Consider the following 9,774-nt stretch of genomic DNA (forward strand, 5'->3'; position numbering starts at 1 on the left):
TGCCGTCCCTTAACGTTTTCATTCATTCATTCATTCAGTCATTATTTATTGAGCATTTACTCAGTGCAGGGCACTGTACTAAGTGCTTGGGAGATTACACTATAGAATATACAGACACAGTCCCTGCCCATAGTGAGCTTGTAGTCTAGAGGGGGAGACAGACTTTAATATGAATAAATAAATAAATAACAACTACATAAATGTTGTGGGGCTGGGAGGGGGAGATAAATAAAGGGAGCACAGTTAGGGCAACGCAGAAGGAAGTGGGAGATGAGGAAAGAAGGGGCTTAGTCAGGGAAGGTTTCTTGGAGGAGATGCGCCTTTAATAAGGCTTTGAAGCGGGGGGAGAGTCATTGTTGGATTTGATGAGGGAGGGCATACCGGGCCAGAGAGACGATGTGGGGATGGGGTTGGTGGCAAGATAGATGAGATGGAGGTTCAGTGAGAAGATTAGAATTCTTTACTTCAGTTTCCTCATCTGTAAAACGGGGTTTAAATAACTGATCTCCCTCCCCCTTAGACTATGAGCCCCGTTTGGAACAGAAATTGGGTTTGATATGATTATCTTGTGTCCTGTAACTGATTATTATATATTAAGCACAAGGTAAGTGCTTAATACATACCACCATTCTTATTATTTTTAATTAAGGTACTTCAAAGAGTGAGAACGGGTGTGTAGGAGGAGAAGAGAGTGGTTTGATAAGAGCCTCATAACCAATGGGTGGGCGTTTGGGTTTTAGCAAAAAAACAAAAAAAGTAATTAACAGAGATTTTTGAAAGACTGATGTTCCAAACAATTTTAATTATCATCTTTAAAACACATTGCCATCATCATTACCATTGTTAGCATCATTCTTGAGAGAGTGCTGGTTTGGGCTGAATTTGGGGATCAAAATTTTAAGAAGGAAGAAGAGAAACTGTAGAGCATGTAGGGAAGAGCCACACAAATATTGGAAAGAGGGGAAAAAGTGGCATGAGAGTGGAGTCTGGAGAATAGAAGCCCGCGAGGATTGTTGTAACAATCTTCAGGTAAACTATAGACAATAATCTCAACTTCAGGGGGAGAATTTACAGTAGATATAACATCTTATACTAGATATAGCAGCGTCTTTTCTGTGTCAAACAGGCTATTCAGAAGTTTATGAAGTCTTCTTGTACTGAGAGAAGGAACACAGACTAGTGGAAAGAGCAGAGGTTTGAGTGTCAGAGGACCTGGGTTCTACTCCTGGATTTGCTACTTTTTAAAATGTTTTTTGTCAAGTGCTTACTATGTGCCAGGCACTGTTCTAAATGCTGGAGTAGATACAAGGTAATCAGGTTCGTTCATTCATTCATTCATATTTATTGAGTGCTTATTGGGTGCAGAGCACTGTACTAAGGGTTGGACACAGTCCATGTTTCACATCAGGCTCACAAGCTTAATCCCCATTTTCCAGATGAGGTAACTGAGGCATAGAGAAGTTAAGTGACATCACAACATCACAAAGAAGCTGGGTGGAGGAGTCAGAACTAGAACCCAGGTCCACGCTCTACCCACTAGGCCATGCTGCTTCTCACTTGTCTGCTGTATGACCTTGGGCAAGTCACTTCACTCCTCTGTGCCTCAATTCCCTCATGAGCCCGGTGTGGGACCTGATCATCTTCTGTCAATCCCAAGCACTTAGTACAGTGCTTGACACATAGTAAGCACTTAGCAAATACCACAATTGCCATTATCCTTTAGAAGAGGCAAAGAGAACTGGCCACCTTGGATAGTGGGAAGATTAGGAGTCTGGACCTGAAGTTTCTAACTTCCTGATTCCCCAAACAATGCTCAGTGCCATCTGGTTTTAAAATGGGCTGTGTCCTTTTGGAGGGAAGTTATGAATCACACTGCCTACACATTTTCAATTTTATCTTCATCTTTCCCACTCAAGTGTGCGCCAAAGCTTTACTGCCAAGTATCAGGGGGTCTTCCTAACCTGAATAGTATTTTCATAAATATCTGCCCTGTGTTTTCAAAGGCCAAATCTAAACAGGTATGACATTTTTCAAATTGCCTCTTTTTACTGCAATCTAGTGACTGATTCTTTTCTGAAAATGCTTCAGAGATGGAGCCGAGATTAGGATGAGCTTTATTGTAGGCGAAAGCTTGTTGGAAATTGAACCCAGGGCTGCCAAAGAATTCTGCTATGATCTGCCGGAAAGCACTGGGGACTCCACTCCTGGGGGAAGCAGGAAAGAGGATGCTCTGTCAGAAAGGCAGAGGTAAGGCAGTTGACTCAGAGACTTTGTAACCACAGTGGAATATTCCCTCTTCGAGGAGAATAATGGTAATAATAATAATGATGATAATAGTATTTGTTAAGCATTGACTAGATGCCAAGTACTGCATTAAGTGCTGGGTTAGATGCAAGATAGGTTGGACACATGAGGTTCACAGTCTAAGTAGGAGGGAGTAGAATTAAATCCCCATTTTACAGGTGAGGAAACCGAGACACAGAGAAGTGACTTGCCCAAGGTCACACAGGAGAAGCAGCGTGGCTCAGTGGAAAGAGCCCGGGCTTTGGAGTCAGAGGTCATGGCTTCGAATCCCGGCTCCACCACACGTCTGCTGTGTGACCTTGGGCAAGCCACTTCACTTCTCTGTGTCTCGGTTTCCTCATCTGTAAAATGGGGATTAAGATTGTGAGCCCCACATGGGACAACCTGATCACCTTATATCCTCCCCAGCGCTTAATACAGTTCTTTGCACGTAGTAAACGCTTAACAAATGCCATCATTATTATTATTATTAAGTGGTGGAGCTAGGATTAAGATCTAAGTCCTCTGACTCCCAAGCCTGAGCTCTTTCCACTAAGCCACATGGCTTCCTGGAGTCAAAATCACTTTTATCATAGTAAAACCTGAATCAGTCCACAGAGTCTTTCAGGCATTCACTCATTCAATAGTATTTATTAAGTGCTTACTGTGTGCAGAGCACTGTCCTAAGTGCTTGGGAGAGTACAACAATAAACAGACACATTCCCTGCCCCCAGTGAGCTTACTTTCAAATTTCACACAGTTCAACCTTACCTGCTAAGACCTAGTTTCCGGGATTTATGAGGTGGTGTAGATTGAGGAGATGGGTGTTAGTGTCTTCTTCAAGTTTTCATTTGCTTTACTAGAGACCACCTGGGCTGAGGTGAGGCCTGGGGGCAAAATGATGGCCACATAATTCATAATAATAATAATAATAACAATAATGGCATTTATTAGGCACTTACTGTGTGCCAAGAACTGTACCAAGTGGTGGTGCACTTACAAACAAATCAGGCTGGACATAGTCCCTGTCCAGAGTAGGGCTAACAGTCTCAATCCCCATTTTACAGATGAGGGAACTGAGGCACAGAGAAGTGAAGGTCACACAGCAGACAAGTGGTGGAGCCAGAATTAGAACCCATGGCCTTCTGAATCCCAGGCCCATGCTCTACCCACTACACCATGCTCCTTCGCATATCCACATAATTGTGGATATTCATTCAATTATTAACTCTTAGCTCTCTGTGACTGAAAAAGCAAGTCCTGACAGAATCTATGAAATACCCAAAGTAATGGTGATAATGATAATAATAAAAATTGTGGTATTTGTTAAGTGCTTACTGTGTGCCAGACACTACTAAGTGCTGGGGTGGATACAAGCAAATCAAGTTGGACACAGTCCCTGTCCCACATGGGGCTCACAGTCTCAATTCCCATTTTACAGATGAGTTAACTGAGGCACACAGAAGTGAAGTAACTTGCCCAAGGTCACTCAGCAGACAAGTAGCACAGTGAGCCAAGCATTGTCCTAAGTGATGAGGTTAATACAAGATAATCAGGTCCCACATGGGGCTTAAGTCTAATTAGGAGATGTCTAATTTGCAATCTAATTTACAGATGAGGAAACAGAGGCACCGAGAAGGGAAATGACTAGCCCAACCTCACAAATCAAGCAGGGGGTAGAGCTGGGATTAGAACCCAGGTCCTCCGATGCCCAGGCCTGTGCTCTTTCCATTAGGCCATGCTGCTCCCTACCTGTTTCGAAATGGGTTGTTTAGACTTTGATTCCTGAGAAAACTAAAAACCAACACAAGCCAGAGTCATAAGCCATCACCTCCCACCACTGCACCAAACATGTATGGTCCCTCTTGGGTGTTTTTCTCAACTTGTTTGCACAAATCACGCTTCATTCACTGGTCAAAATGGCAGTGACCCAGGTCTGATTGAGATCCCTGACTTTCCTGACTAAGCCCCCCTTTCTTCTTCTCTCATTCCCGTCTGCGTTGCCCTGACTTGTTCCCTTTGTTCGGCCACCTCCACCCAGCCGCAAAGCACTTACGTACCTATCTGTAATTTATTTATTTATATTGATGTCTGTCTCCCCTTCTAGACTGTAAGTTCATTGTGGGCAGGGAACGTGTCTGCTTAGTGTTATATTGTACTCTCCCAAACACTTAGGACAGTGTTCTGCAAATGGTAAATGATCAATAAATACTGCTGAATGAAAGAATGAATGAATGAATGAATCCCTGCTAGGTCTTGACTACTGCCCATTTGCTGCTGTCCCAAAGAGAGGGGACAGGGTGGGGGGTGGGAGGGGGGAAGGTAGTGGGGGAGGGGCTAGGGCAAGGCAGAGATAATAATAATTATGGTATTTGAGTGCTTACTATGTGCCAAGCACTGTTCTAAGCACTGGGGTAGATACAAGGTAACCAGGTTGGATTGAGTCCCCGTCCCTCATGGGGCTCACAGTCTCAATCCCCATTTTGCGGATGAGGCAACTGAGGCACAGAGAAGTTAAGTGACTTGCCCAAGGTCACACGGCAGGCAAGTGGCGGAGTCGGGATTAGAACCCACGACCTCTGACTCCCAAGCCCATGTTCTCCCATTAGGCCATGCCTACTGCAGAGTCAAACTCTGCCTCAGTCAGTCAGTCAATCATATTTACTGAGCATTTACTGTGCAGAGCACTGTACTAAGTGCTTAGGTGAGTACAGTATAACCGCATAACAGACACATTCCCTGACTACAATGAGCTTCCAGTCTAGAGGGGGAGAGAGGCATTAATATAAATAACATTTATATTAGCCTTAGGCTGATCCCAGTCAATATCAGGGTAAATCTTTCCTCCCCTCCGGAGGGCCAGTGCTGCTCTTCCGTGAAATAAATCAAGGCTTCCATCAGCCCCAATTCCCTCTGCTCTCTGTAACACCCCATTAGTGTGTTAGTGTCACAAAGCGAAGGAAAAAAAAAAACTGGTCAAGGAAGCCCATTTCAATTTCAAGCTTCTGAGAGCTGGTGATTAGACAACATGGAGAAAAATGAATGAAAAAAAACCAATAACAGGCCAACAAAATTCCTCAGCGGTGTCTTTTTCCATGTCGCATTAGTGAGCTGAGCCTGAGGAGACTTTTGTTTCAGGGGGAGGTGGGAGGGTGTGTAAGGAAACAGCTGGAGTCCACCCTTCCTTCACCTTCTCTGAAATGACCCCCTGCCCCTTTCCACGGCCTCTGGAACAGATGTCCTCCTGTGTGAGCTTGGCAAAGCAGATGGAAGCAACTGTCTTCTCCAGATGAGGGCCCCTGGGGGTATTATACTGACCCAGTTAGTGTCAGGCACTGCTGGCTCTGAGATTCCCAGGACAACAGAAAGTGGAATTTAGAAGAGGTCTGTGGGCCACCTGAACAGGGAGGAGAAGGTGGGAGACCCTGCAGTGGGTGATGTGGGGACATCTTTTCTGAGTCTTCTAGGGAACAGGGTGGATAGTCTGGGCTGGTTTGACCTGATAGGGACCACAAACTCCTCTCTCCCTTCCCTGCACCATTGACAGGCCTGGCATTCCTTCCAGGGCCACAATGATGAAGGGGGAATTTGGTGGATAGGTGCCCAAATGCAACACCACGTGTTCTCTGATGGCCAGGGGAGCTGGAGCGGGGAGAGATCCAGGGCCAGGTCAGTGGCTGGGTTTGGGGTTTGATTGGGCCTGGGGAATCAGGGACTCCTGGGACCCGGGAACACCCCTGATCCCAGATCCGATGCTCTTCTTCATCGGGACTGAGGCTCCCTGATAGGCTTTGCACTTTCTGCGTCACGGCCATGAGGGAGCTAACATTCACAAGCCAGATGATGAAATCCTGGGAATCCAGCACTGTCCCCGTTCCTGCTACCTGGGCCAGAAGAGCACAATTCTTCAGGTGCCTTGGGGGTTTCCAGACCCAGAGGTCTCTGGAGTTCTCGGGTCCCACAGTTTCATTCATTCATTCATTCATTCATTCAATTGTACTTAGCGCTTACTGTGTGCAGAGCACTGTACTAAGCACTTGGGAAGTACAAGTTGGTAACATATAGAGACAGTCCTACCCAACAACAGGCTCACAGTCTAGAAGGGGGAGACAGACAACAAAACAAAACATGTGGACAGGTGTCAAGTTGTCAGAACAAATAGAATTAAAGCTAAATGCAAATCATTAACAAAATAAATAGAATAGTAAATATGTACAAGTGAAATAGAGTAATACATCTGTACAAGCATATGGGTCTCCAGTCTTACAGGTTCCTCAGGGGTCTATGGGCCCAAATGTTCTTTGGGGACCTCCTACCCCTGCAGCCTTCCAAGGAGCTCCCGTTGCTTTTTTTTTTTCTTTTTAACGTACTTATTAAGTGCTTACTATGTTCTAGGCACTACCAAGCACTGGGGTGTTTATAGGCTAATCAGGCTGGACACAGTTCCCATCCCACATGGGACTCACAATCTTATTCCCCGTTTTACAGATGAGGCAACTGAGGTACAGAAAAGTTAAATGATTTGCCGACTGCAGACATGTGGCAGAGTTGGGATTAGAACCCAAGTCTTTCGGACCCCCAGGCCCGTGCTCTATCCTCTGGGTCATGCTGCTTCTCAACAAGCTCCTGCAGATTTCCTGGGTGCTTCCAGGCTCTGCAGTTCCCTGGGGTCTCCAGGCCCTCAAAATCTCAGGGGTCCTCAAATCTCTACAGTTCCCTGGAGGTTTTGAGGGTGGGGGGGTTTCCAGTCCTTCAGATTCTCTGGGAATCTCCAGTCTACAGTTCCCTAGGGGTCTCCAGTTCAGCAGGTTTCCTAGCATCCCCCAGGGTCTTCTCTAGTCACTCTGTGCAGTGGGAAGTCCCGGATTTACAACAGTTGTAACTAAGGAGCAGGGATTTACCCAGATCAGAAAGGGATCCAGTTTATAGGGTTAATCATCCCTCCTGCTGGGCCAGAAATCTTGTCACACCCCTCAACTTCCAGGCACGCGGCCTCATCCACCTCCCACTGACCAGCTAGAAACCCCTGTGATCAACATCCTCTTTTCTTTTCTGATTTTATTACAGACATCCACGATAAATCAGCTGCTGAGTCCGGGACATTACATTGTCTGTGGAACAGAGGCACTGCAGGATCTTCCGAAAGGAAACTCAGCTGCCAGGATGGTTTTCCAGAGCCGATCAGGAGAGGGAGGCGTTTAGCATTCCTCTGCTGATGTCTCTTCCTATAGATTACAGTTGCAAAAATCATATTGAAGTTGTTTTTCAGGCAGACACTCTGACAGTGTTCTATAAATGTAGTGTTTTCTTCCCCCTTCGGGCTTCGTGGAGGTATCTTGATGTTTTCTGTCTTTTTCTTAACATATCCTGTTTGTTAGGAGAAAACAGATATGGAGATGTATCATGGCTCCAGCCATCGAAAGGAGGTTGAATGTGATGTGGGTGTTTCCTCTGGTGAGACAAAGGCATTTGCTAGCCATAAGCTTCAATCCACAGTTCATAGAGAATAGACTGAAAGCTCCTTTGGAGCAGGGGTTCGGTCTACCGATTCTATGGTGTCGTACTGTCCCAAACGTTTAGTGCAGTGCTCTGCGCCCGGTAAGCACTCAATACCTATCATTGATTCACTGATTGAGTAATGGGATTTAGCCTCCTGACCTCTTTCTCCTCATCAACCCCACCCTGCTCTAACCTTTATCTTCTGATTTCTGATTTGCTGTAGGATGCTTCTTGGTTCATCCCTCTCCTTTCTTTCTCCTTTCATCTCTCTCCTTTCCTACGGGTTTTAGGGGTTGAATAGGCCCAGGGGGACCAGGCAAAGATCAAGGAAGGGAATGGAGATTGGGTTGAATTGAGAAGGAAGGTTGGAAGAGGGCATTAGTGGAATGCCAAAGTGTATTACAACAACTTCTTTAGTCTGTCCACCACCTGGCTTGGAATGGTGCCTGTCTACTTGTTTTGTTTCGTTTTCTTGTCTGTCTCCCCTCTTCAATCAATCAATCGTATTTATTGAGTGCTTACTGTGTGCAGAGCACTGTAAGCCCTCTTCCCTCCTGGAACTCCATCCCCCTAATATCTGACATACGCTCTGCCTCTTCAAAGTGCTACTGAAATTGCATCTCCTCCTGGAAACCTTCCCAGACCAAGTGCTCATTCATTCATTCATTCATTCATTCATTCAATCATATTTATTGAGCACTTACTGTATGCAGAGCACTGTACTAAGTGCTTGGGAAGTAGCCAGGCACTTAGTTCCACCCCCTAATCACTCAATCAATCAATCAACAAATTAATCAGTCATATTTATTGAGCATGTACTATGTGCTGAGCACTGTACTAGCATTTGGGAGAGTACAGTGTAACAGAGTTTGTAGACAAGTTCCCTGCCTATAAGGAGCTCTTAACTTAATCACCTTGCCTCCATTCCCACAGCCCTTCTGTACATCTCCTGATACTTTGTTGCTTTTCTTAGTTGTAATGTGTTTTAATGTCAGCCTCCCCACCTAGACTGCATGCTTCTTAAGGGCAGGGATCATGCCTACCAACTGTATTGTACTTTCCTTTACTTCACAGTGCCCTGGCCACAGTTAAGTGCTCAATAAATATGATTGATGGATTGAAGAGTGACTGAAAGGCAGTAAGGAAATCCAGGGACAAAGGAAAGTGAGAGAAAGCTATGAAGGTCAAGGAAGGACTGGGGAGATGGGTTTGCCAACGACTCCATCAATGGGAGATAAATCCCAGCCTCCTGGAACCTGAAAGCAGAATCAAGGAGGTTGGATTCCAGATCTCAGAGCATACGACGCTGGAAGCCAAGATTCTGAAGATAACTGATGCCAAGGGATTTTATGATCAATAATGTCAAAGGCTGCTGATAAATCAAATCAAATTAAAGCCACCAGCATACCTGGAGAAGGAGCAGCAAGGTTATTAAAGACCTTCATCAAGCCAATTTGGTAGCTAAGGTAGCCTAACAATCAATCTATGGTTCTTATTGAGCACTTACTGTGTGCAGAACCCTGTATTAAGTGCTTGGGAGTATACAATACAATAGAACAAGTACGCATGTTCCCTGACCACAAGGAGTTTACAGTCTACAAAAAAATCAATCACAGATATATAAATAAGTTTTTTGTTGTTGTTTTCTAATGGTATTTGTTAAGTGCTTACTATGTGCCATGCACTCTTCTAAGCACTGAGGTAGGTACAAGGTAATCAGGTGGGACAGAGACCATGTCCCACATAGGGTTCACAGTCTAAATCCCCATTTTACAAATAAGGTAACTGAGGCGCAGAGAAGTTAAGTTACTTGCCTAAGGTCACACAGCAGACATGTGGCAGAGCTGGAATGTGAACCCATGACCTCTGACTCCCAAGTCCAGGCTCTTTCCACTGAGCCATGCTGCTTCTCTGAGGTGAGTCATCTTCTGAGGTGTCCTCTTGAGGACCACAAGACTTAAGCAACTCTTGAGTCCCTCTCCCCGAACCCCA

The sequence above is a fragment of the Tachyglossus aculeatus genome, chromosome 11 (assembly GCF_015852505.1).
Source record: "Tachyglossus aculeatus isolate mTacAcu1 chromosome 11, mTacAcu1.pri, whole genome shotgun sequence".
NCBI lineage: Eukaryota > Metazoa > Chordata > Mammalia > Monotremata > Tachyglossidae > Tachyglossus > Tachyglossus aculeatus.